A 26,697-nucleotide genomic window follows, 5' to 3' on the forward strand; every position below is an offset into this window, starting at 1 on the left:
TCACAGATCATAGAGGAAGAAGAGGAGGTAGTAGAAGAAAGTTTGAAGAAAAGATGTGTGCTATCGCCATAACACTGGAAATGAGGAGAGAAAGAAGAAATTAGGTGAGCAAGAGGGGCAAGATAGATAGTAAAGAGCCACGGTGATAGGAATGATCCCTGGTGGATATCACAGGTAGAGAGGGAGGTGGTGGAAGTGAAAGAGCCCAATTGCAACTGGCAATGGCAATTAGTGACAAAAAGGTCTGCCAATCATATGCCCGGTCAGTGATGCTGAGGGTGTCACAGAGTCATTATATGAGGATGCAATGGTTGACCGTATCAAAGGCGTAGAAGAAAACAAGGAGAATGAGAACAGTGGGAGAGTTGAGTCAAGATTTGTGAGAATGGTTTCACTGGTGTTCAGGAGAGCAGTTTCCGTGCCTCTGGATGCCTGGAATCCAGATTAATTATCATGAGGACAACAAACAAGATCAGTGTGGAGGGTCAGTTGGGGAAGGACCAACATCTACAAGAGTTTACCCAGGAAGAGAGTAGTCGAAATAGGATGATTGTTAGTCAGGCAGGAGGGGTCAGCGGACAGCTTTTTTAAGAGATGGTGCACAAGAGAGTGCTTGAGGGATAGAGGGAAAGAACCAGAGGTGAAAGAGCGGTTTCAGAAGTCAGCAAGAGCCGGGGCAAGAAAAAAGGGGATGTTGTCCTTAATCGTCCTGGAGGTGCTGGAGGGAACCTGTTTGGAGTAGACCTTCAGAGAGTGGTTCACTTTAGAGAGTGAAGGGGGTAGAAGGAGAGGGGTCAAGGGCGGCAAGGGGTCAGGGGCGGGAGTGGAGATGGGAGTGGGGTTTGTGATGTGAAATGTGAGGACAAAGCGGTGCATAGAGCCTGGGCAGGGAGGAGAGAGGTCGGGACTGCAGCTGGATTGGTGAGTTCCCTGCAGATTTTGAAAAGTTTGGCCGTGTTGTTAGTGGCTCTATAGATGTGGGCTTGGATGTGGACCCACTTCGTTTAACGGATAGAGAAGCAATTTTGCCTTTGGAGCAGGCGGCAGGCCAGTTTGTCATAGGGTAAACCTACGGTCTGTCACTTCCATTCAGCAACTCTACACTTGTGTTTTAGAGATGCTAGATTGGAGTCATACCAGCTGTTGTTTTTGGGGGAAGGTTTTAGGCGGATCCTCATAAAAGGGTCATGGATTTCAAGGGTGTTAGTGATGGAGAGGTGCAGGTTAGAAAGGACAGAGTCAGAGGGAGTGTCAGAGGTGGGGATTGGAGGGGGGATGAAGGTGGAGGCGAAAGCAACGACAGCCACTTCATGGGTCAGCTGACAATGAAGGAGGCTTACAGTGCTGGGGGTGGCTCGGATAGAGGGCCAAGGGGAACCAGGTGGGAGGAGAGGGGAGAGTGTTCAGGCCAAGAAAGGGGAGTGGTGACCTGATAAGAGATAGGGATGTCACCAGAAATTATAGTGTCCAAGGTGTATAGTATAGTATAATTGGTTAATTATAACCTGCTTAATACCCAGAGGCTTCTAAGCGTGAATCTGGGGATCAAACTGGTGATGCTCTGCATCGTCTTTCTTCCAAGACAAGCACGTTGCCCCTGAGCTATCCTCCCAAGACCAACCATCATGGGAGTGACTGGCAGAGTGGGGTTGGCTGGACTGAAGAATATAGAGAGACAGGGAATCACAGAGGATACAGAACTGGGAGGTGGATCATTCAAGGGAATCAACTTGGATGTTGAAGTCACCAAGGAGGAGGAGTATAACAATGCGTAAGTATAGATTGCTTCAGCTATGGCAGCTGACCTCGCACAGACAGGTCAAGAGGTACCCAGGTGTGGGTTTGCTGTGTTGAAGGGAGTGTGGTAACACTGGCACCTACTGGCACATTTGTTGGGAATGCCCATGGGCATGATTGTTTTTGAAAGAGGTGCTGGTCTGGATGAAGTAAATAGATGAAACAGACAGGCCCATGTCCCCATTACTAATATTGTTTGGGTTGGAAGAAGTAGTATGGTCCGTAAAATACTTTTAGCAGCAAGGATCTGCATCACAATTTTTTGGAAAAGACTCTAACTTCCCACTCAAAAAGAGAGGTTGTGTAAGGCGTTCAAGATATATGAAATGGAAATTCTGAAGGTCATATTGTCAGAAACAAATATCCATGTTGATTCTGAATGGCTCCCTTTCCTAACTTATTTCATTTTTGTATTTATATACAGGAGGAACAATGCTTTTTGATCACAAAACAACATAGAATACATAAGAATTCACATTTGATGGGAAGCAGTGAGCTTCTTACAATGTGGTGAGTTTCAGGGACATTCTGAACAGACTGTGTAGGGGAGTAAATGGAACAAGTTTGTCACCAGTGACAATACATAAGGGGACATATATAGATTAAGGACAACCAATATTGGACATTTTTATGTGCCGGTAGGTGGTACAGCCAGCTTTTCTCAGGATGTTACAATGATGAGTAAAGTGCTAGATTGAAGGCAGGGGAAGTGTTGGACAGGTTAGAGACAAGGGGAAAATGTTGTTTGGCAGGTAGATGAGTGGTACATTTAGAGGGTAACTCATAGGTGAGGAGGTAGGCATTTAGTTTGGTTTTGAACAATTCTGTGTCGACTGGGAAGAGAATTCCATGAAAGTAGAGCAAGAAGAGAGCAAGAGCGGATGTGAGAGGAACCACAGGATGGGCGATGTGCCACAAAGTTAGTGGAGGTGGCAGAGCTTAGTTTATGAGAAGGCTTGTAGTTTTGGATAGAGGAAGATAGATGCAGATGGAGAAGAAATGTAAATCTTGCCCTGTTTTGCATCACTAGCCAGCCAGCTGGGTGACGTTACATAGAAGTAGGTGTGAAGTGAGGGAGTTCCAAAAGAGTCCTGGTAGCAAAGATAATGATCTTGTCAAGTGGAGAGAAAGCAGAGTTGGAAATACCAAAGAGGATGCTGGCACAGTAGTCCAGTTTAGAGAAAACAAGAGTGGTTTTGGGATGCTTGACAGTGTTGGAAAGAAGGCTGTGCTTGATTTTGCTAATATTTAGGAGCTTGAGATGAGCAGCTGTTCCAGTTTTGGAGATGAAAGTAGAGAAGGTGTGAGAAGAGTCCAAGATGACATTGAGGTTTCTAGCTGAAGAGGAATATGGGAAAGTGTCAGGTGGGAACTGGATAGGAAAAGATGAGAGCGAGCTTTTGGCATTACAGAAGAGCACCCCCATTTTGGTTGGAGTTTAACATCAGAGAGTGTGTAGCCATCCACTTTTTAATGGCAGGGAGGCAGCTGGAAATGTTGATAGAGAAATCTGAAGAGAGTTCAGGAAAAGAGAGGAATATTTGGGTATTGTCTGCAAATATTTGGAATGAGAACCCAAAAGAGGAGATTAGTGCCCCACGAGGTGTACAGTGTAAAGAGGGGTGGACCCCAGGCAGAGCCTTGTGGAACACCAACACTTACATGAGTGAGATGAGAGGTGTTGTTGCTCCAGGAGACATAGAATTGGTGAGGTGCAAGGTAGGATAAGTGATTTTGCCACACAGGTGATCTCTAACGCAGCAGCCCATATAAGTAGAGAGGAACGTTTTTTTCCCTACAATGCAATATGTCTGCTGCTGTGATCTGGAACTCATTGAGTATAGATCAGGCCTCTTTAATGTTAAGGTCTTGTTTAATAGGAATTACAGATTTCAATAGAAACATGCTGTCCACCAATACATGGGTGGGAGGTGGAAAGTGGCTGGGGACAGATAATTGAAGAATGATATACTTGTTCACTTATGGAAATGTATGAAGGTGTGAGACTCATCGACTCATTGTTTATAGTGTTGTTTTTCAAAATCAATGCTTACCTGTACTTGGTTTTTGTTGCTCTTAAGAATACCAATGAACACTACATCCGATAAAAAATGTTTTTCTCTCAGTGTTTTGGGAAAAGACGTGTGTTATTTTCTTTTATTAAGTTCAAGGTTTTATTAACAATTGGACTTCTCTGTAAATATTCTTATCTGTCTCTTTCACCCCTTGGCCTCCTGCTAACCATTGTTGGTTGTGCACACCTTTTAGCACTTGGTCTCTTTCACTAACCACAATCCACCACTACTCTACTTTGCTTTGTTCATGACTATAGTGTACCCCTACACTATAGTGGTATACCTTATATTTAAGGTATGCACACTGCATTGACATTCTCACTTTAGGTTTTTATACATAAATGTGTAATAACATTTGTTTTTACTCCTTGTTGAAATACTAGTAAAAACAAACCTCATTTTTTATGAATATATTAGAGTGGTCTGTTTGGTTCTTTTGGCATGAAATTATTCTGTTTTGATTTATTCATTATTAAATTCTTTGTTGATACGAAAAGGTTTTGAATTATTAACCACACTCATATCAACCTGTGACACCAGTCCCTTTTGCTTTGGTTTAAGTATTATTATTGCCCACTCTGCTTCCCATCCACCCGGGCACCCAAACTGTTTTGCTATGCATTGTCCTTTCTCAGCATGATATTAATGGTACAGAAGGTGGTCAAAGATCTCCCTCCATAAAGCAGCCTAAACAATTTCATCACTTTTGTCTATTATCACTGTTTCAAAATTAAGGACATTCACTTCTTAAAGGACACTCTCCTCCAGGGAGATTAGATGATAAAGATAGATGTAAAGGATGTATATTTAGTGGTGCCCATTTACCCTCCACATCAGGAGTTTCTTTGTTCATGTGGAAGGTTCTCCAATGCAATTGTCCTCCCTTTCCTCAGCATGCATACAGCACCATGATTCTTCCCCAAATTAAATACCAGTCATGGCTTATCCCAGGTCAAGGAGGTGGGTGGCGTTCAGAATCATAGTTTATCTGGAGAACATGCTGATAATTAGATGCATTTATTGATAGCTTGCAATTATCATCAGTGAAAATTGTCCATCATTCAACAGTTGTGGTTTGTGAGTTTTGGATTCTGATATGGATTCTGAGCATTGCACCCTCCTCCTTCTGTGACTGAAAATGAGAAGGATCTGTCACAAGATCTGTATGATGCTAAAAAGGAATATATTCTCCCTTAGGCATCTTGCATGGATTTATGGGAAGTTTTAATCAGGCAACGTCTAGTCTAAGGGAGTTTTCTACCCACCCGAAATCAGGTACGTACAATTTGTTTTTATTTAACAAGGTTCTTTTTTATAAACCTCAGACATTCCAAATTAACAGTATGTAATCCCTGCAGCCTCCTTCCCAATTAAGGGGGAAGAAATATTCAGTCTTGCAAAGAAGGTTTTTCGTAATAATAACATATAGAATAAAATAAACCAATATAACATATAAACAAATTATACATCTTTATCATTCTCTATGAAATACTGATATCAATGATGACTATTACGAAGAATGATCAAAACACTGGCCAATACAATTGTCAATGCTGCATTGGTCACCATATGTATACTTGATTTACCCTAAATGCACACTCAATCAGATTCAGCAATGAATGATGGTTCAGGACAAACCTTTCATATTATAGAAAACACAATTAAATGAAACCAACCCTTCCTATTGAAGACTTTTCTAATTGTCATTCATTAAAATTAAATACCTCCTTTTTTCTCAATGAATATGTCAGTGTTTGAAACGGCACAAGTTATTTGATATTCCTGTGTGTAAATCACTTGCGAAAAGAAACATTTCAATTAACCTATATGTTTTCTAGATTCCCTTCAATTGTGTTTTTATTGCATTCATATGTAGAAATTACATATTTGTGATTTTTCAAAGGGGAATTTAAAGTGGGAAAGATGGCTAGCAGTTAAAAATCCTTTCACTTTTTGCGTAAATGGTCCAACGCCAATAACGGGACTCTACTCTGTGATATAACCAAGGAATTATTTTCCCTCTTAGTACTTTCACAAATATGAGAGGCTGGGATATAATATATTCCCCTATAACTTATACAAACCATCCGAAATTATGTTTCCCATTCGCATTATGCTGATATAATATTTGCAGTCTCGCAGAGAGGTGGGTACCCTCTCAAACACTTATTAAATGTTCCCTTTCTTGTAACATGTGAACACCAGTCACCAAGATGGGGCAGCTTCCTTACAGAGGCTTGTTCATCTACTTCTAGCTTAGACCTGTCTACATCCTTTCCACTGATGAAAGGCAGGGGTTTCACTCTATGTAAACCTCTCTCACAGTGGTCTGTGAACAACCTAAAATTAGGCCAATGGAAAGCAAGATATTGGATTTCAATTTTTGTTGTTGCCAATGTTTTCTTGCCCTCTATTCCAGTCAGCCTATCCTTGCATCTATGGACTTTGACTTGTATATATTACAAACCATTACCTTAAGAGGCATGTATCATTTCTCTATTTATTTTAAATGGTCAGTTTAACTGATTGGACATTATTCAAAAGTGACATCACACTAAACCATCCACTTTGTACTCATTGGCCATATTAATGAAGGCAGCAGTCTAATGGGAGTAAGATTCTAACCAGTTTTCCTTCCATTTTATGTGATGTCCTCTTGGATATATTACAATAAACAATTATGATTTTCTAAAGCAATATGGTCCACATGTGGTAACGTTACTAATTAGTTTACCATATTCCTTTAACTCATGTGAATCAAATGATACTAATCTCATCTCGGCACAACACATGTTCTCCATGTGACAGATGTTTTTTTTTTTTTATTCTCTGAAACTTCCACTCAAATGTTCTCATCCCATCTCAGAATATTGGTCTAGCAGATACAGGAAATAGGATATACAAGTGGCAGATGTGAAGACTAAGATGGTTAGGGACAAGCAGAACCACTGCATCTGGTTCTCTGCCAAACTCATCAAGTTGAAACAGGAGAAGAGGGCAGTGGAACATCACTGGAACAAAAATAAGAAGAATGAAAATAAAATCATCTGGAAGAATGTAGAGAAATAGTATAGGGATGGTATATCTGAGTCCAAGAAGATTTTGAAAAACCTGGAGAAATCACATTTAAAGTCTGACTCATTCTCGCCTACAATTGATGATTGCTCTAACATTCAACAAGGCTTTGCAGACAAAAACACTGCAGCATATGTGAAAATTGTCGCAGGCTCTGCTTCAATTGCAGCATCTGAAAATGTTCTAATATCCTATAGTGATAACTGCCCACTTTTTATCTTTTCACCTGTCTCAGTGCAGTCCATGGAGGAAGTATTAACATCCTACATCTTGTAAGGGTAAAACCCTGACTGCTATAATAGTTTTGAACAATATAAATTACTTTGCATGCTTTTTACTAAAGCCACTTTCTCTTACGGAACCATCCCAGATGACGTTAAGAAGGTAGTTGTTACTCCACTACTAAAAAAGGCAGGACTGGATCCCCAACATTGGAACAATTATATACCTATCACAAATGTCCCATTCCTTTTGAAATGTGCACATCGAGTAGCCACTATACAACTACAAGAACATCTGGATAAAACTAAAATCCTTCATCCACCTCGTCATGGAATGTAATGAACTCGCCTCACAACGCAAAGAATTTGGGGCTTTTTTTCAACTCTCATCGACACAAATGTGTACGCAAGAAAGATGGACCGCTCTCCTCAGCGGCCACAACAACAAGTGCACTTACACAATTGCTCTCTTCCTATCTTCTATACTCGAACTAAACAAACACAATTAAAAAAGCCAATCCAACTCAAGCAAATGATGAAAAAGTTTTCAAATAAACTACAGCATCAAAAAAAAAAAATCCTTCATCTTAGGTAGTTGGGATTTAGAGCACACCACGGTACAGAGTGTGCCCTACTGGATCTTCAAACCCAGATGTTGTATACCGTGCACAGGAGTAAGGAAGGATTGCTGATGCTGCCCGAATTATCAGCATAATTTAATCTCCTGGATCATAGGAAACTCTTAGCCACACTGTCCTCTGTGGGACAGTGCTCGCCATCTGCCGTCGAGTGGATTGGATCCTTTTTATTGGGAAGAATGTCATGAGCGTGCTGGGGACAGGCATCCTCCATTAAAAAAAACATCTAACTGCGGAGTCCCGCAGGGAGCGTGTTTGTCTCCTGCTCTCTTCAATATCTGTCTGTGCCCCTTGTATAATATTCTAGATGAAGCAGAAGCCATATTCACAAACTACAATGATGACACTCAGCTATTGAATCAACTGAGTGTAGACAATGCTAAGGACCTAGGTAACATTCAGAATACTTACCAATTGGATAAAAACTGCATGACAGCCAGCTGGTTTTGCTTGAACAGCGCAAAGACTGAGACATTGTTCTTTGGGTCTCCTCATGCAATAATGAAGCTGGCTCCAGGTTATTCAGATTTTTCCATCAATGGCCATTGTATCAAAACACGAGATAAGGTTAAGGCTTTGGGACTGATAATGGACCACTCACTAGGTGCTGATGCTCAAGCAGAAAATGTTATAAAAAAATCGCAATATCATCTTAGGCTACTTAGGCTGGTAAAAACCTATGTCATGAGCAAAAAACGTGAAATTCTAGTGAGAGCCACCATCATGCCTCAAATAGATTATTGTAATTAGCTCTTGGGTGGAGCAAGTATAAAACACATAAATAATCTCCAAATCCTTCAAAAAGATGCAGTCTGAATTATTAAAAACAAATTCTAAAAGAGACCACATAACGTCTGCTAGTAAGGAACTCCATTGGCTACCAGTCATGTCCAAGATTCATTTTACAATCCACACCTTGACACATATATGTCTGCATGGATCCACACTGGTGTATCTTAAAGGTAGTCTCACCCTACAATCACAGGGGAGATCAACAAGATCTGATGATACTCTCTGGCTCATTTGCCCAAAGGTCAAAAGAGCACGCGGAAGGGGGCGCTCATTCCTGATATTGTCTACACATGCCTGGAATGGACTACCAGTTGAACTGCATAGAGAGAAGAGTCTCCCCAATTTCCGCAAGCGGCTTAAGAGCATACTATTCAATTAGGATTCTGACTGCCTCATTCTAATTTGTCTGTCATTGTGTACGTCCTTGATACTTCTTGTTCTATGTGTGCCCTGATGCCTACGTGATGCAGCACTTTATAAGCAACAAAATACAAATAAAATATAAATAAATCTTCATGGGGAAGAATGTATGTTTGTTGCTTTTCTGAATGTCAGTTAAATATGAATATGTGGAAGATCATTGTTGTGGGGATGTAGATGAATTGAGATGAGGTCCTCTCACCACTCTGTTCTCCAACTCAGATAATGGCGATATGATTGCTCTGAAAATGAAATTCAATCTGGTTGGTTATTGGTCTATCAAGTGACAATTTGATGGGATGGTTTGTTTGGGTCCAGGGAACCTTCTTCATGCAATCAATCAGAGAGGACAGCCTCTGAAGTTAATCATTTAAACAGGGTGTGCACTTTGGAGCCACAACAATCACCAGATGTTTCTGGTTGTGTTGCAATTTTGATCTCCATATTCACAATCCCATTGACAGAAATATCATTTCCATCAACATTTTGGAGTTCATCTAAAAGAGGTTTGAGAGGGATTATATTACTCACCTCACTTCCTAAGTGGAGTTGGTCAAAAGTGTGTTTTTAAAGATCCCCTGTGACCCTGTAGCTTCAGAGGTTATAAATCACAATGATATTGTATCCAAACAGCAGTACAGAATCTACCTTCTATAAACTATAGTTTACAAAGAATGTGTGAGTTATTGGACAGCTCATACATTCTCTTGATGTCATTTATTTTATGAACTTGACCTTGTGTTGCTACCATTTATGTGCATCCTTCTATTAGATCAAGCTCATGTGAGTTGGCTTGTGAACCTGTTGGACTAAATATGCACCTGGAAATTAAATAGTCAGTAGGGGTTATCACTCCTTTCCACAGACTCTTTACTGCCTTCCCATATCAGAGGGCATCTTCAGAATCATTTAGTGGGAAGAGATCCACTACAGTCTCTGTACTTTCTAGGAGAAAAGTTTTTCTTTGATCAAATTGGATTTCATGTCTAGGGGTTTGTTTGCACTTCTCAGTCTGTGTTTCTGTACAAGGGTCTTCTATTTGGACCCACTTTTCATTATGAGGTGTTACACCATCGCTGAAAGAGAAGACTTTCTTTTCTAGGTTGTGTGGGTTCCCCACTCTCTTCGTGTTGATTACTTACTTTTATTTTCTTCAAATATTACTATTTTTCTATGTTCCTTTGGTTCTAGTTCCCAGTGGAAAGAGTTGTCACTGCTAATTTTTATCATTTCTTTTTTTACTTAAGGGGTCTACTCATGAGTCAGAAAACTAATCTTCCTGAGAGGCTTAGATTATTTTAGCACATATTTTCCTCCATATACCTTTTTTCCTCCATCACAAAGACCCTGTTATTGAGATGGTTTGCCTCTTGCCATTGTCCTTCCAGGGTACCTGATCCCGGTTGTTGAGGACATTTTGGAAATGCTGCCAGTCTGAGGGTTCTGTTGAGCCCTCAACATCTGTCCAATGTTCTTTGTCAATTGCTTGACCTGTCACTGAAGTTGAGAGATCTTTTCATCTCCCTCAGAACTAATGGAGGTGTTTGGTCATATCTTTGTTGCTTCCTTGAAGGGTAACTATCCCTCCTTTGTCAATCATTCTGTTTGATAGTAAAATAAGCATTGTTCGACCCCCATGCCTCCTGATCCAAGGGAGGAGCATTCTTCATCTTCTCCACTTTCAAAGTGATATGTGTGGTAGTTGGTTTGGGAGTTTGGGATCATTTTCAGTTTCTGTAGGCTTTTTGACCTCATAAATGTTTACAGCTTAAGAAATCATCCATTCAAGACTATGCGAATCATTGAAGTCCCACACTAATTCAGTGGCCATGCATTTTGGAAGAGCATGAAAACATGTAGTAATAACATGTAGTAATAAACTCCTTACTGTTGGTGTTTACCTGATAAGATGCCTGTGTGAATGCACACTTCAAATCTTTGACAAACTCTCTTGATGATTGGTCCTCATCACACACCATTTTGTATGCATCTTTACAGGTTTCTTAGGGGTTTCTACATATACACAAGTGCTTTAAAATGGCTGATATATAAGTAGACCTTTTATAGTAGTTTTCATTCCCTGGCCTGGCAAAGAAATGTGAAAACTGAAGAAATAACTATTTTGCATACTCTATGTTATTGAAATAATTCCTCATTCCAAATGAGGACATACATTCTCGATATTCCCACACAGAATATTTTGCAGTTGTGTGATAAGTGGACATAAAACCTTTGATGCCTTATTTTTGTTTTTTTTGGAGTCTATGATACAATTCTTTTGCAAACCATCCTTCTTGTCTCTAAGAGCTACTAATGGAACCACCTTCCATGTTGTCATCTTGGCCCTCCCTACTTTTCTGATTTTGGAAATGCCTTCTAGATACATGGGACCAAGGCTCCTCCCTCCATTCTTTTCTGGAACTTCTTAGGGTTCTTTTCCCATGAGCCTTTTTCAGAGGTCAGATAGTAGTGGGTTCCTTCCTCTGAGGGTTGACAATAAACTCTGTCTCTTCTCCCAAATGGCCTAGGAAAATCCTGTCAGTCTCCCTTTTGGAAGACATTTTTAAAATGTCCTTACTGATGCAAATATTTTGTCTTTCTGTCTCAGCCAAGTTGGATAGATGATCCCCCTGCATAATCATGTCATACAATGTGTCTCAAAATACTTCTTGTTATGTTTCCTCAGGTCCTGTAGGCTCCCAACATGCTGGATGGGGCACCTGCTCCCTTCTCACTGGTAAGGGCAATAAGTATCTATATCTAATAAGAAATGCCCTTCTTACTAATTATAAATATTTGGGAGAAGGAATGTTAGATACTTCACAGCTCCTTGTTCTTTAAAGGGGCCATGCATATTACACCCTCGGCAGGCATAGGGCACATTTTCGGAAGGTGGAATGTGGCCTTTCAAAGAAGAGAAAAATACTCCTGTCCAAACAACTTTCTCTTGTGGTTGTCTGCTGTGTGATTGTAAGGCCATGGTATAGCAATTTATTTCCTATGATCATTTTTTTTTTCATTTTATTTCAACTCAATAATCATTTTCTGTTTAAACTGGACACATTTTTCTTTCAAATCACACATGATGACCTAATAGTCTTTAACTATGTTCCTGTTGTAGAAATTCATTTTCGCACTAGCAAATTTGATGTCACCAGTCTTTTCATAAATGTTCTCATCAGTGTAGAATATCTTTTATCAAAGTCTGTTTGTCTTGGATTGCCTATTCCATGTCAGTTCCTATTTGTTTCAATTGGTCTTGTTAGTCCTTATGTGGTGTTGAATGTGCAGATTATCAACTTTCACAGTGGCCAGTTCTTGGGAAGATCCCAGGCTCAAACATTTGCATGTGGCTGATTTAGTTTTTCAATCAGCGCTGTTTCCCATGAATTAGAGTGCCACATTCTTGTGTGAGCTGATGTTTCTGTCATATTATGGTTATTTTGATCAAATTCGGTTTGGGATTCAGTTTCTTTGATCATTTATTTTGTATATTTTTTTAACTCAACAATGTGCTGTATTATTGCCACACTATTGTCTAACATGCTTTTATTATATGTAGTTTGGTCATTGTATTGTCTCTGAAATTTATTTCTGGCCTCCAAACACTGAATATAAGTGTCCTGGATGCTCATAAACGGTGTCCCTTGGTTCTACAACTCATCACAATTTCAGATTGCATTCAATCTATGACATGTTGCTTTTGTAATACTGAAACCTGTCTTTATTTCAGCGCTTTTGGCAAACCTCACAATGCTTCTAGTTTGTCATTACACAATTGCTTAGCACTGATGAGCTCTTCAAACTTTTTCTGCCCACTTCTTGGCACAGTTTAATCTGGGCATTCATGTCTGCTAACCTGTCAACCATTTTAAAATATAAACACTGGTCGGCAGAGAAGACTACATGATTAACATGTTCTTCTTTTACTGTTAAATCATATATAGATTCTATAGGATATGATTTAAAAGTACCTTTTCATCTAAAATATCTGATCTCATAGATCTCTCTCTTTCCATCATTTCAGTCATCCATATTTCAATATCTGCAGCTGCCCAATCCACTTTCAAATATAATTAATTTTGAAAGAGCATGGGCTTTAACCACAGACATTCTATATCAGTCATCTCTACATTTTAAATCTAGTTATCTACCTCTGATATTCTCACTAAACATAAAAATAAAAACATTTCTTACTCCTATTTTGCCACCGTCACACAGTCACCTCCAACTCCAAGTTCAAACATACATCTTTTTCTAAACAATTTGTGGGTCTCTGTCCTATCGTTCAGACCTTTTTTTCTCCTTATGAAGTGTATCAACACCATGTAATGGAAATGCATACCAAAGCTTCCATGCACATTTGTGAACTCTGCACAACTTGAGTTGAAAAGGTTTCTATTACAATAACACTATCAATCCCAGAAATTAGATCTTGATAGGTCCTCCACTTAATAGGCCGTTTTAATCGGGCGACATAAAGTTCATGGGATACTTCCACCCACACTAAATCAGAGGCGCACACTTTTGAAACAAGGTTCTTTTTATGAACCTAGGACACGCCAGTTTAAGAGTATTGATTCCCTAAAGCCTCCCTCCCGTTTCCGAACAAAAAAACATGCAGGGTTGCACAGAATGTCTAGTTTTGTCAAACACAGAAATAGTCACACCAATTTCAAATATAAAAACATTAATCATCTTTATCATTTTCAATGAAATCCTGTTATCAGTGGTTACTTTAATGATGATGAATGATCAATATACTGGTCAATCCAAATGCCAATGCTGCATTTAACATGGGTATATACAAGCACCCATGTCACTGTATGCACATTTAATTTGCCCTGAATTACATTCCCCGGGATTGAAAATTGAATGAAGGTTCAGGACAAATCTTTCATTTTATACAAAATACAATTAAATCAAAACATCCCAGCCTATGTAAATCTCTGTACTTTTCACAAATAAATAGATCAATTTTTCAATGAATATGTTTAGTGTTTTAATCAGTCATTTAGAACACTCAATTTAAAGTCCAGCTACTTGATATTCCTGCATGCTACCACTGTCAAAAAGAAAAATACCTACTTAAGTACATGTTTGCTACCCTCCCTTCAATGGTGATTCTATTATATTTATGTAAAAGAATTGCATATGTTTCATTTTTTTCAATGGGCAATTTAAAGCGCAAATATGGGTGGCACTTTCTCCTTTTCCTTGAATGGTTCAGAGCCAATTACAGGACTCTGCTTGGAGATATAACGAGGCAATGATTTCAAATACATTCTTTTCCAATGCATGTGCAAAGGGAAATATTATTTGGATCTCAGTGTGTACTTGGCCATTGCACAGAAAGTGAGTCAGAGATCTTCCAATACACACACTTTGAAATATTTACTACTGTCCGTGGATGTACAGTAAATTGATACACCACCTGAGTACTTTCACAAATAAGAGAGGCTGGGATTTAATATATTCCCCTTTAGAGAATACTTCCCCTCATAATTATATTTCCCCTTGGCATTATACTCACAAAGGCATTTCTTTTGGCTGTGTCACAGGCAGGTGAGTTCCCTTTCAAGGGCTGGTTCAATTTCTCCCTTCCGGTAAGAGGCCTGCATCAGTCAGCAAGATGGGTCAGCTTCCCTCCAATGCCTGGTTTCTCTGCTTCAACACTGGGCCTATCTTCTTCCTTTTCCAACTGAGGAATCCCTGGGGCTGAACTCTGTGGAAGCCTCTATGACAGTGGTCTACCAGTAATCCAACATGAGTCCAAAGTTAAGCATGCTAGTTTATTTTCTAGCCCCTCTTTCAATCAGTCTGTCAGTTTGCCTATAGGTTTGGACCTTTATGGATTACACACCACACCCTTAAGAGGTGTGTATAAGTTCTCTATTTTAACTGGTCAGTCTATGTGATTAGATTATGTTCCAAAAGTGTCATCACACTAAACTATCCCCTTTATATTTATATTGATAAAGAGGCAGTATAATGGGAGTAACATTCTAACCCAATCCCCCTTCCCTTTTGATGTGATGTCATATTGGATATTTGACATTGAACACTTGTGCTTTTCTAAAATATTATGTTACACACATGTAATTTAGTTACTAATTAGTTTGATGGATTGCTTTAACTCAGCTGGATCAAATGATACAAGTCTCATCACGGCACGACATGTGATTGGTGTGTGAACGATTTTTGTTTTTTATTCTCTGATACTTTTAAGATTCTATTCCAGTCTCAGAATATCAGTCTAGCCAGAGTGTGCACCAGGATAACTGAATCATTGGTTTGAAACTTGTATGTGCAAAAATAAACACCACACACATATTGTTTTACATTCAGCTGATAGAGTTTTTAGTCTGATCAATTCTTTTTTAAAGTGATTTGCTACGACTCTGCTATCAAAAGATATTCAGGAAAATATGAATCCATATATAAGATTTAAGATGTACTTATTTTCCTTAATTATCAAAATATTAAACAGTAGTTTCATTACGTTGGCCTGGCCACAGCCATATAGTGTCAATCCTTTGAAGCTCAAAGCTGGGACATTTTTTAAAAATTAGAGGCCTGGTTGTCATGGCACTCTTTTCAGAAGGTTTTTTGAAATTAAGCTGCTCATTGCCAAATGACATCACAGTTCCCAGCCTCTTAAGTAATTGTACCAAATGGCTGACAGAGCTGTCAGACTTTATGTCTCTGCATGTTTGAGTGGCTACCCTCATGGAAATCCTGCTTGATAAAATGTGCTGATAATTTGTGCAAGTGTACTGCGAGTCCAGGTTTTAGAATACATTTCTTTATTTTGGTTGAATTCTTGTATAGGTCCAATGACAAATGGAAACTGTTAATGGGCATCATTTGTTTTTATTACCAAGGATTACATAGCAGAACAAAGAGAGCATTTGATAGTTGCATTCTGGCATACAGTTTATATCCCAGCCTCAGGTCTTGGTTTTTCTTTACTTTTGGGAAAACCTCTCATCCACCGTGCTATTGGGGGTCAAATAAAATGCCATTTTACTTTGTAAACAATGTTGCTTGCTGTATGTATGCAAGTGACATATAACATCACTTTACTTTACACATTCCCACCTTATAATTTGTTCTTAAAGTCTCTGTGGGCTTTATTCTATAAGGATAATTCCCAGTCCTCTAAAGAAGAAAACAGAAACAATGTAGGCCTCAGCTTCATTTTCACTTTTCTCTAAAATGCTGTGCTAGTTCATCACAGAGTGACAGTTCTCCACTTAATACAGATTTCAGTGAACTTCCATTCAACTGAAATAATCATTTGGTCTGGTCTGCTGAAATTACGTTTCCTCACCTATGTTTCTTTGTAATGTTTTGCGTAGAATGCAGTTCACATTCTTATTTTTAAATGCAGAATTTACATTTGCATCTGTTTCTTTTGTATAGATTTCCCTTCAGATTGTGTGAATTTTATCAGCTGCTAATGAAGCAATGTTCCCTATGCCCCACAATTTCCGGGACATTCAGCAGCTAAAAACCAGACACCTGAAAAATAACGTGTCCTATGCAAGTTTGACTTTCTCCAGATTCCAGTGTGTTGCTCCAGTTGAAACATCTACATATCGAAGCCTAGAACATTAAGGCAATGTTTGGGCATTCTCGGGATATAGTGTCGTAATCATATTTGAGTAATCTGGGATGGGGTGCTAACATGAGGGACAATTGCCTGCTGGTAAAATGGTGTTTAAACAGCATTGACCGGCTTGTCTTCCCTAAAAAGCTTAGTGAGGGACACAATGAACTTCTGTGTCATGCTTCATACAGGCAATGCCATGTCCAGATACATTATCAAGTTGTGGAGAAAAAGACTGAATGTGCTAGCAGTGCATATGACATATTTCTACCATTTTTGTCTAAGAAGAAATAATACACTACAAACAAAACATCTTCCAAGGGTGGTGAACACGGATGTAGATTGGAATTTCAGATATCTGCCTTACAGCAGCAAGTGAATTCTGAACAAAGGAATATTTGCCTTCCTCCAGTCCCTCTGGGGTCTACGAGATGTAGACCCCTTTGCTCAACACTCAAACAACAAGTTTCCAAGTTCTTCAGTTGGTGGTAGGACCGGCAGGCCCTGGCAGGGGATGATTTCCTTAGGAATTGGCCACAGATAAGGGGTTATGCCTTCTCTGCCTTATCAGTTAAAGTGAGGGTTCTACTTCAAGCTCTCAGGCAGGGAACCACGGCAATGCTAATGATCCCCTTTTGGCCTACTCAGGTGTGGTTTCTCGCTCCCCTCAAGTTGCTGTTGAATGTTCCAAAACACCTACATTGCATTCCATCTGTTAATTGACCCAACTGGCTTTTAACATGACCTGGTCTTGCAAGGGCACCTTATTCTCATGGCTTAGGAGATTTCAGCATGACTTGCGCCTTCCAAGGCTTCTTGGAAGATGTTTCTCAGGTCTTCTAGGAGACCAGGACCACATCAACTCAATCCTCATATTCCTCCACTTGGTAATGGTGGGTGGGCTTTTTGTGGATGGATGTTTCCCTCCCATATCAGCCCCCATGGTAGAACTAGTTGATTTCTTTGTTTGCCTATCCAGGAAAGAGATGGCTCACAGCACTTTGGACATAGACCAGAAATATCTGTGGGGCATATTCTGTTGAATGGGGATCCCATGGCCAGTCATTTCCTGAGTAAAAAGAGAAAGAGATTTGTTTGCATTCAGATTCCCCCTAAGGATATTTATTCTACATTTTGGAATGTTTATCTGGTCTTTCAACTGTTTAAATCTTTACCTATGAATGACTGTTATATTTGGTATCTAGTAAGAGGGTGTCTGATGCCAGTGCTTTGTTTGTCGACAATAACTTGGATTCTCCTGAAGGAGTACTATTCTTTATTACGAGAAGAACAAAATGTATGAACACTTTGGTGCCTTAGCCTTCATTTCAAAAGTATTAGATAAGTTGTGTTGGTAACTGTTTGAGTCTTCAAAGAAGGTATGATTTCTTTGAGAACTCTCATTGTCCATACACTCTCAGGTCCCTTCCCACTAATCTTTGATGTAAGCAAATACAATGCTGGAATCTATTGCATTCTAGAGTATGTAAGCGTTCTTAATATGTGCGCCTCACACTTGCAATAGTCTTATTACCCCAAGAACTTAAACCTTCTAAAAGATTAACTGCAAAATCTGAAACTACTTTCAAACACCCGGTTCTTTGTTCTAAAATAGCAAAAAAGTAAAACAATGCACATCACTGTCAGACTCCACTCATGCTGATCCATTCACATTTGAGTACACGACTGGACATGCATATTGCTATCAGTTGGCACAACTAGCGGAGCAAATATACTTGAATTATTCAAAACAACCACTTTTGCACTTGTTCTGGCACCCAGAAATGCAATAGATGCATATTGTACAGCGGGTTCAATGCTAGCTCTAGGACAAAGGCATTACACTTTTTCCAATTTCGCATTGCTTCTCCCAACCCGTATTCACCAAACTTAACAATGTCATGTCCCTAAACTGTGACAACACCCACTCAGTGGAGACAATATAATGAATGGCATATATAACCTGTTACAGCAAATTGAATAGCCTTTTTAACTGCACTGTCAAAGACAATGATAAGCCTGAGGGAACCACTGACATCCCTAAATCAAGTAAACATACTTAAAGACCCTGGCCAAAGACTTGAGGTGAATCTCCATTACAAGTGCTGCTCAGCGGTGTGAATGCACAGAAAGTAGTGAATACCTGTGAGTGTCTTGTATACATTGTTTTACAAAAGGGATGTGCCTACCTTGAAAGTATTGCTTTACACAATTGGTGGTCAGTTTATACGGTGGAGTGGGAACGAAAATTGAGGTTTCATCTTGTATCCTCCCCTAAACTCCCTTAACTGAATCTTTTTAATTAGTGTCCCAGATGAACTCTTGTTTCGTCATGCATGTGCTTATGAAGGCAAATGATTGTTCGACCTTGTCTGAGTTTAGCTGTGCTGACACTGCTCCAATTCCAAATTAAGAGGTGTCTGTCTGCAAAATGAACTCCCACACATATTCCTGGAAAGTTAGAACATTGGGGCCTGCAAAAACTATTTTTAATTACATCACCATCTTAGAGAAAGCTGTGGATGTAAAGTCATTCAAGGGAAGGTCAAAGGTTGCACACTGCTTGATGAAAGACCTGTAGTATTCAGTGAGACCTATGAAGGCTCTGACCTGAGTTTGTGTAGTGTGAATTTTCAAGTTGTTTACCACTTGCATCTTGGCCTGAAGAAGCTGTTTCCTACTACCACCCACTTGGTGTCCTAAGGAAGTCACAGGAGCCAGCACTATCTGGCATGTAGAAGTGCTGATTGTCAAGCCAGCCTTATGCATGGCTTGGGCCACCGGTTACAGGTGGGAACAGGTTTTCCCAGGCATAGCTAAAGTTAGCAATGTAATTTCATCGGCAATGTTGCACTCATCTATCCCAGACATGACCTGGTTCACCATCCTCTGAAAAGTTGCACAGGCCTTTTTTTATACAAAAGGACATGACAGTAAGGTGGTATGACTATCTGGTTTGGAAAATGCTGAGCACTAATTAAGGTACTCATGTAGTTGGCAGCACCCAATCCATCAATAAGCTAGGCTGCACAATGTATTGGCTGAACATGAACATCTGTCATTGTCAGAGACTTGATCCCCTGTAACTACACAAAACAGATAGTAGTCTTCCCATTGCTGGACCTTTGAGGAACCAGCACAAAAGGGCAATCATGTGGGCTATGGACCCCAATCAATTCCAACATCCTGGAATCATTCTCCATGACATAGTCCTTTATGTTGTCAGACATCTGTATAGAGGGTTAAAAAAAACTATCTAGTGCCCCTCAATGTGGTTTTTTCAGCGATTATATCACTGGGTACCAATATATAGGCTTTGCATGTGGACCTAGTTGATGACAACACACTCAGTTCTAGCAGGCACCTAATGCATGAAGCAACCATGTCTCCACCCCATGTTCTGGTTCTAAGTCAGCAGACAACCCTGAGATAGCTAAATCCTGTGGCACTGGAGTAAGTACCCCAGTGGCCACTAGGCTCACTCTGGCAGGAGCAGTTCCCTGTGTGGATATAGACTTGCAACTACTGTGGTTTCTGCTCTGTCACAACCTCTAGAAGGAAGAACATGAGGGCCTATGGCTTCTTCCTTAGCTTCTTTGTTGGTCTTTGATTTAATAACTATGGCTATTATCTCTGTTCCATTAAGGTTCTTCCCTAAAGGACAGCCACATAGAATTGTGTCGTCCACAACAACACTGGGCTGAGAGGTACCTACTCCCCTACACTAAACTCTGTGATTTCCAATGGACTTTGGCTGAGGCCATCAAACCCAAGGACTAAGCTGTATATTCCTTAACATGTGTCAACCTTTTTTGCCAGTGATACATCTATTCTGATACTTCAAGGACTGATGCGTAAATGTCTAAAAGGCTTGATTTACCCATTTGTTGAGCTCTCTAAATCTCCAGAGGTACTGTTCTAGGGTTTTGCAGAAAAAACTGTGGATAGCGGCTTTTTATTATTTAGTATAAATGGGCCTTTCCCCAGAAGTCAGATGAATGATGGCATCAGTTTCAACAATCGGCAAATGACTCATCAGGACTTTACCGCACAGTTGCTCTTCCACATCCTGAAATTGGAAGGCTAAGACCTTGCGGATGTGGGTAATAGGCTTCAATTAGGTACCACCACTGGAATTACACCCTTTTAGAAGATTGTTTGTGTGCAACCATTCTCTCACAAACAGGGGTCAAGTCCTAAAAAAAAGTGGGGGGACTCACTAACACATGAATTTAATGTGGTGTCGCCAAAAATTAGCAAATGAAGGTGCTCTCTGACTTGAGCCCTGCTCACAAAGCCCCAGCTTGTGCAGCTCCTGCATTGCCATATCTCTCTGTTTTTGTTCTGCTAGAGCTGCTAAATCCCTATGCTTCTTCTCCTCTAGGGCCACTCTCCTTCCCGATAAAAAGAGCTTTCTGCAGTCAGCTCTGCCTCACGTATACTGCCCTGCAACCTGTCTGGGGCATCTGACCTAAAAATGCGTGTGGCTTTACTGGACCTTGGGACCACTGGAAAACCACATTAACTGCTATCCACCCTCTTAAATGAATGGTGGGAACAACGTTAACTATCTCTGTCTTCCTCCAAAATGATGCCCCCCCCCAGTGGAATGAGTACCTCAATTTGGGGGCTCCAGACCATTACTGGCCTCCTGGGTCTACTTCACCACCCTATCCTTCTCAAAGGTGTGGAGGGTCTTAAGCAATTCAGGCTTACTAACCTTACTGCCATGAGGGAATCCATTGTCCTGGCAGAGCACCCAAAGAGCACTGTTCTACAGACCCCTCACCAGGATCATTTTTTCTACTGTTAACTGCACAGTCTCTCATTGCGTATGACTAAGGTAGGTAGGTAGGTAGAAATCGTGTTAAGTGCAACAAATCGCCTCAGATGAGGCACCAGGGCACTGGAAACAGATTCCAGTTGTGGGCTGCCAGTAAATGATCAAGGCTGTGGGCACACATTGCATCAAATCCTCCCACTCTAACCAGCATGATGAAATCCCCACCGCTTTGCAGGAGTACAGGAATTACTATTGGCTAATCCACCTACTCTAAATAAATTAAGAACAAGCACAGGCTGAAAGGTATACCTCTGTTCCCTTTGGTGGCAGCACAGGCTGATGGAAGACCATATCTTCATGAGGGATGTCAGCTAATAGTAGTAGCACCCCAAACAAATTTAGTACAATGGTTCTAAAATAAATGAATGTGTGATCAGGTTTTAAATAATAATATAGATACTTTATTAAAAGAATACACTTGATTTTAAAGGACACTCCGAGTTGATAAGCATGGTTGGTCACGCAAAGATTTCTGCAAATTCCAATGTTCAAGCATATGTTCTTGAAGAACAAATTAGGAAAGAGGAGATTAAAAAATCTGTATGATCTTAAAAGGTTGACAATTGGGACTGGACCTGTCGCTTCATAGTAGCTAAATGTATTTTCTTTTTTTATTTTCAGGACAGCATCAAGCTAGGCTTTTAAGCACTTTTACTGCAATGTCAAGACATGTTGAGTCAATATGATTCCACTGGTGTTGGCGTCAAATCGCTTTGAATGTGCAAGCTCCTGCTGGGTCGAATCAGCATTTGAGACTTTATGTTCATTTTCAGTTTCGAGCAGTTGAATCAGCACTCGAGTCAGTTGCTGACAGTTTCATGCCTGAAATTGGGTCAGTATGTGTCAGTCCACTTTAATGGATAAAGCCTGGTCTGGGGGTTCGAAGTGCAGGAAACGGTTTGAAGTTGCAAAAGAGTGCCAAAAGCTACATTGAATTTCCTGTTGTATCTCAAAGAATGTGGGGTGCTGTCAATACTTTTCAAAGATGTGTCAAGGTGACAAAGCAGGATTCCAACTTCCTTCTGGACTTCTGGCTTGCTGAGAGGTCCAATCTAGGGACACGATCAGTCGTTCAGTTTGTCACTTTCATCAAAGACTTTGGTTGGCACCTGAAGGGGTTCCTTCACCGTCCGTGAACTAGGTCCACACTCGTTCTCCACCAATTCTTTCAAAACACACTGTTATGCCAAGCACACACATAACATACACTCATATGCCAGGCTCTATTATGACAAAGCCTCACTCTCTTGCACAATGCACTCTTACGCTATGCACCCATACAACGTACACTACAATGCACATATGCTTTCGCCTTAGCAGACCTCCTTCTCAGAAACAGAATTAGCCACATCATTTTAATTATTAAAAATAAAAACACGTGTGCTTTCCGGTCCTCACCAAATGGCATTGTTTCACAGTTCCCACATGATTAAAATAAAATGTTTAAAAATGTTTGTCTTATGTATCTATCTGGGAACTTCAGTATGTAACTCTGTGGCATACTAAACTTAGGTGTCGATCTAGGAAATCCTTATATTTTCCTGTGAAATTTAAAAGTAGCCCATTGGCGCCTCTATATTTCTAGAAAAAAATAAATAGGTTATTTTTGGTCATAAATTATTTTTAAATACAGGCTTGTCCTTCTAATCCATGCCCAGCTTTCAATTGATTTAAAACCCAAATCCACTCTAAATGTATTCTTTTGTAATCTGCCTGGTTTTGACAAGATGCAAAATCGAGGTGGAATCCATAGGCATCCATTCATTTTACACGTGTATGAACATTTCATGAATTCATAAAATGAAACACACAGGACCTCATTACGAGTTTGGCGGTAGCCATGGAGCAATTAGCTGCATGGCAGCCGCCAGACCGGGCTCCTTTACCGGGTTCCCTGAATGAGGAATTACCGGGCCATTCCGAGTTCGGAGGGCCTGGTAATTCCTCCCTCAGGGAACCTGGGCCCGGACCTTCCCCATTCCCATTTGAGCCCCCATAGGGCTCAATTGGAATGGGAGAGGGAGCTAACAACGGGCTGATTACGACCGGCCCGTTGTTAGCTCCCTGGTCCCCTCGCGGGACCCGGAAACAACGCCTGGTTTTGCCAGGCGTCCTTACCGTGTCCCACGAGGGGACCTCATAATCATGCAGAATGGTGCTAACAGGTCTGCATCCATTAGCAGAAACCGTTAACCCATTCTGCACAGGTCGTAATGAGGCCCACAGATTAGACCGAGGAGGACTGCTTGACGGAAAACCTATCTCTGCTCGGTGCTCCTCCTCCAAATGTTCATGCCATATGAAACTGCAAACTAAACGCTAGCCGAGATACATATGCAGCTTTAGCAGTTCCTTACATCAAATAGGGAAAGGATCAGAAATTCTATTAAGAAAAATGAACGCACACGACATACCGTTGATCTTTCCTACTTCGGAGACACATTAAAAAGTAGCTAAGATAAGGAAACGGAAACGCTGAAGGTGCTCAGTGAAGACACACAATTTTGAAAAATCCAACTTACCAACACAGATCCACTCTCTTTGAGCATAGCAGATAGCAATGTTAGCCGCCCTGAAGAAGTCCGCCTGCTCACTAAAATCATAGACATTATTGGCGATTTTGATTTTTGATTTTGATTTTTAGTCATATGTATGGTGCACCTCCTCTGTGCGCAGATTGAATCTAAATACACTCAAGCATGAGAAAGCAGCATTTCTAACAGAGTATGGGCCTCATTACGACTACGACACTGCCGGTCCGGAAAGAACAGTGGCGGTAAAACCACTGCCACCGTTCTTTCTGGACCGGTTGATTCAGAGTCCTGCAGGCGGGAGGTGTAACTCCTGCCAGGTCTAACATGGCGGGTTTAACACCACCCGCCTGCAGGAGTACAAGGAAACACTGGCTCTGTCATAGACGGAACCAGTGTTTTCATGGTCCCTATCCCCATGGGAATGGGGATTTACAGAATTCCGTCTCCGGAATTACCGGGTCACCAGGGTCTTAATGCCCCAGTGATTCCGGGAATCACGGAGGCGGAATGGTAATATGGGTCCAGCGGTAGCCTGGCGGTTTTTGAGGCCCTATAACACTCAATCGTGAAAGAACTCTAACATTGGCACCATCCTGCCAGAGTTACTTAAAGAAATGGGTTTTTAACGATCTGCGTAAAGAATTGAGAGTTTTAATGGCCCCAATTTCCAAGGGAAGCTTGTTTTAACGCTCACTTGGTATCCACGGGGAGGTCACTCAGCCTGTTCTGACCTCTTACGACCTCCAACCCTTCCCTGGAGTTTACTCGACTGGAGACTGAGCCTGAAACACAGGATTGGTAGAGATTAACTCCCTATTGTCTCTGTGTGCTTAAACCCCTTCTTCCCCAGGGTCCAACCCTTCCCTTTGATCCACAGCTCACCTTGTTTTCTTGGAAAGTGTGCTCTCCGTCCTGCTTTCAGCACTCGTTGCTGCCTAGTTACTTCACTGGCAAGAGTCTGACAGGTAAGTTTAATGAGTCTTTTGAACAGTTCTCTAACTTTGTTCCTTTCCTTCCTTAGATGATGGCCGACGTCCGGGGATGGCGACGTGCTGCTGAGATGAGTAGCGCTGAAGGCGAGTGAGAGCGCGATGCGCGATGTGACCCTTGCGTATTTGTATTGAACTGAGTTCTTTTTCTTTGTCTTTTAGGTGCCGCAACGTTTTCAGCGTGGATGCCGGTTACGAAGAAGAAATGCGGTGAGTAAGCACGGTATGCAGCACCTCTAGATGTTTCCACGCTAACCTGGAGTGTCTTTTCCCTCTTGCAGATGGATGAGAAGTTCCGGAGACAGAGTTACCCCAGAGCGGCTGGGATTCAGGTAAGCGTTTGAAGCTCGTACAGTCTTTAAAAATAAGCAAAGATTTGCTGAATGCTTACTAATGCCTTTTTTCTGTTCTTTTCCCTTTTCCTTAGGAAGTGGCGTGTCAGGATGGGAATGACACCGCCGAAGATGCCGGCAGAACAGAAGGAGCGATGAATGATGGGCCAAAGCGCAGCAAGGTAAGGCTGTTACTAACAGTGTTCTTGTTCTTGCAGGAGATGAGCGCAGAAGAAAGATGCAGGCCTACTGGAGACCGATCTGAACACAGTGAGTGTCACGCTGCAGGTGCAGAAAACACAAAGCATGTTTCTCAGCCTCGGCGTGGCTTAAATAGTCTCTGGATATCCCAGATGTCTCTGGGCTGAACCACACCCTAAAGACTAGACTGCACATGCAGTTCTGGGAACCGAAATATGTGGGGGCATCCATCTTGTCCCCATCAATGCACTACAAGTCCAATCCCCAATGTTATCCTATAGGAGTGAGTGAGTCTGGTGCCACAATCGCCAAGTCTGTCTCCAAGTGGGTCTTTGGAGGAATGAAGAGGCACTTGAGGGCCATGTAGGTGATTGTGGCCTGGCTCCAGCCTGACATCTTGGAGGGCTGGGGACATGAGGGGCAGGAATCATGACACTTGTTCCATAACTTTGGGCTATATATTGCAAACTTACTTTCACCCCTAGATAGACAGTTTGAGGGTGGGATTTGCAACAACAGTTTATCGCAGAGCCACAACTGTCAAATTGTTTAATAACAGAATATTTTTTCTGAAAGATAGCTTTGAGCCAGCATATTCACACAATAAAAGACCAAACAAAGAATATTAAAATCAATACAATCCTACACCATAAGCCAATGCAAAGATCAGTGCAGGCTTGAGAGTGGGTATGATTTTGCTACTTGAAAAATGTGTCTAACATCCACATTTTGGGCTTTTTGCAATCTCTGGATTTGTGTAGATGGTATGCCTGCCAGCAACCCATTACAATAATCCAAGCTTGCGTTTACCAGGGTTCCTATTACCGCTGCATGATCCTTGGCAGGGATTAACTGGAGAGCCTGTCTTAGTAGGCTCAATGTGCAAAAAACTGACTGCACCTTAGCACCTATATGAGCTTTACTCCCCAGAACCTCCTGCCAGATGCCTCCCAGATTTATTTTTTGGAGGGCAAATGCTAGGTGTGAGCCCGAAAAGCAAGGCAACCATGGATGCCTACTACCCTCCAAGAGGTGTTTTGAGTTGAACAATGCTACATCTGTTTTTTCAGCATTCAGGAGGAGACAATCGGAGCACATCCACCATTTGACTCATTCCAGGCATTGTTCAAACATCTGAAAAGTCTCCTCAACCTTCCCTAATTTGATG

This window comes from Ambystoma mexicanum, chromosome 7q, assembly GCF_040938575.1.
Source record: "Ambystoma mexicanum isolate Mex_15411 chromosome 7q, UKY_AmexF1_1, whole genome shotgun sequence".
NCBI classification, from domain to species: domain Eukaryota; kingdom Metazoa; phylum Chordata; class Amphibia; order Caudata; family Ambystomatidae; genus Ambystoma; species Ambystoma mexicanum.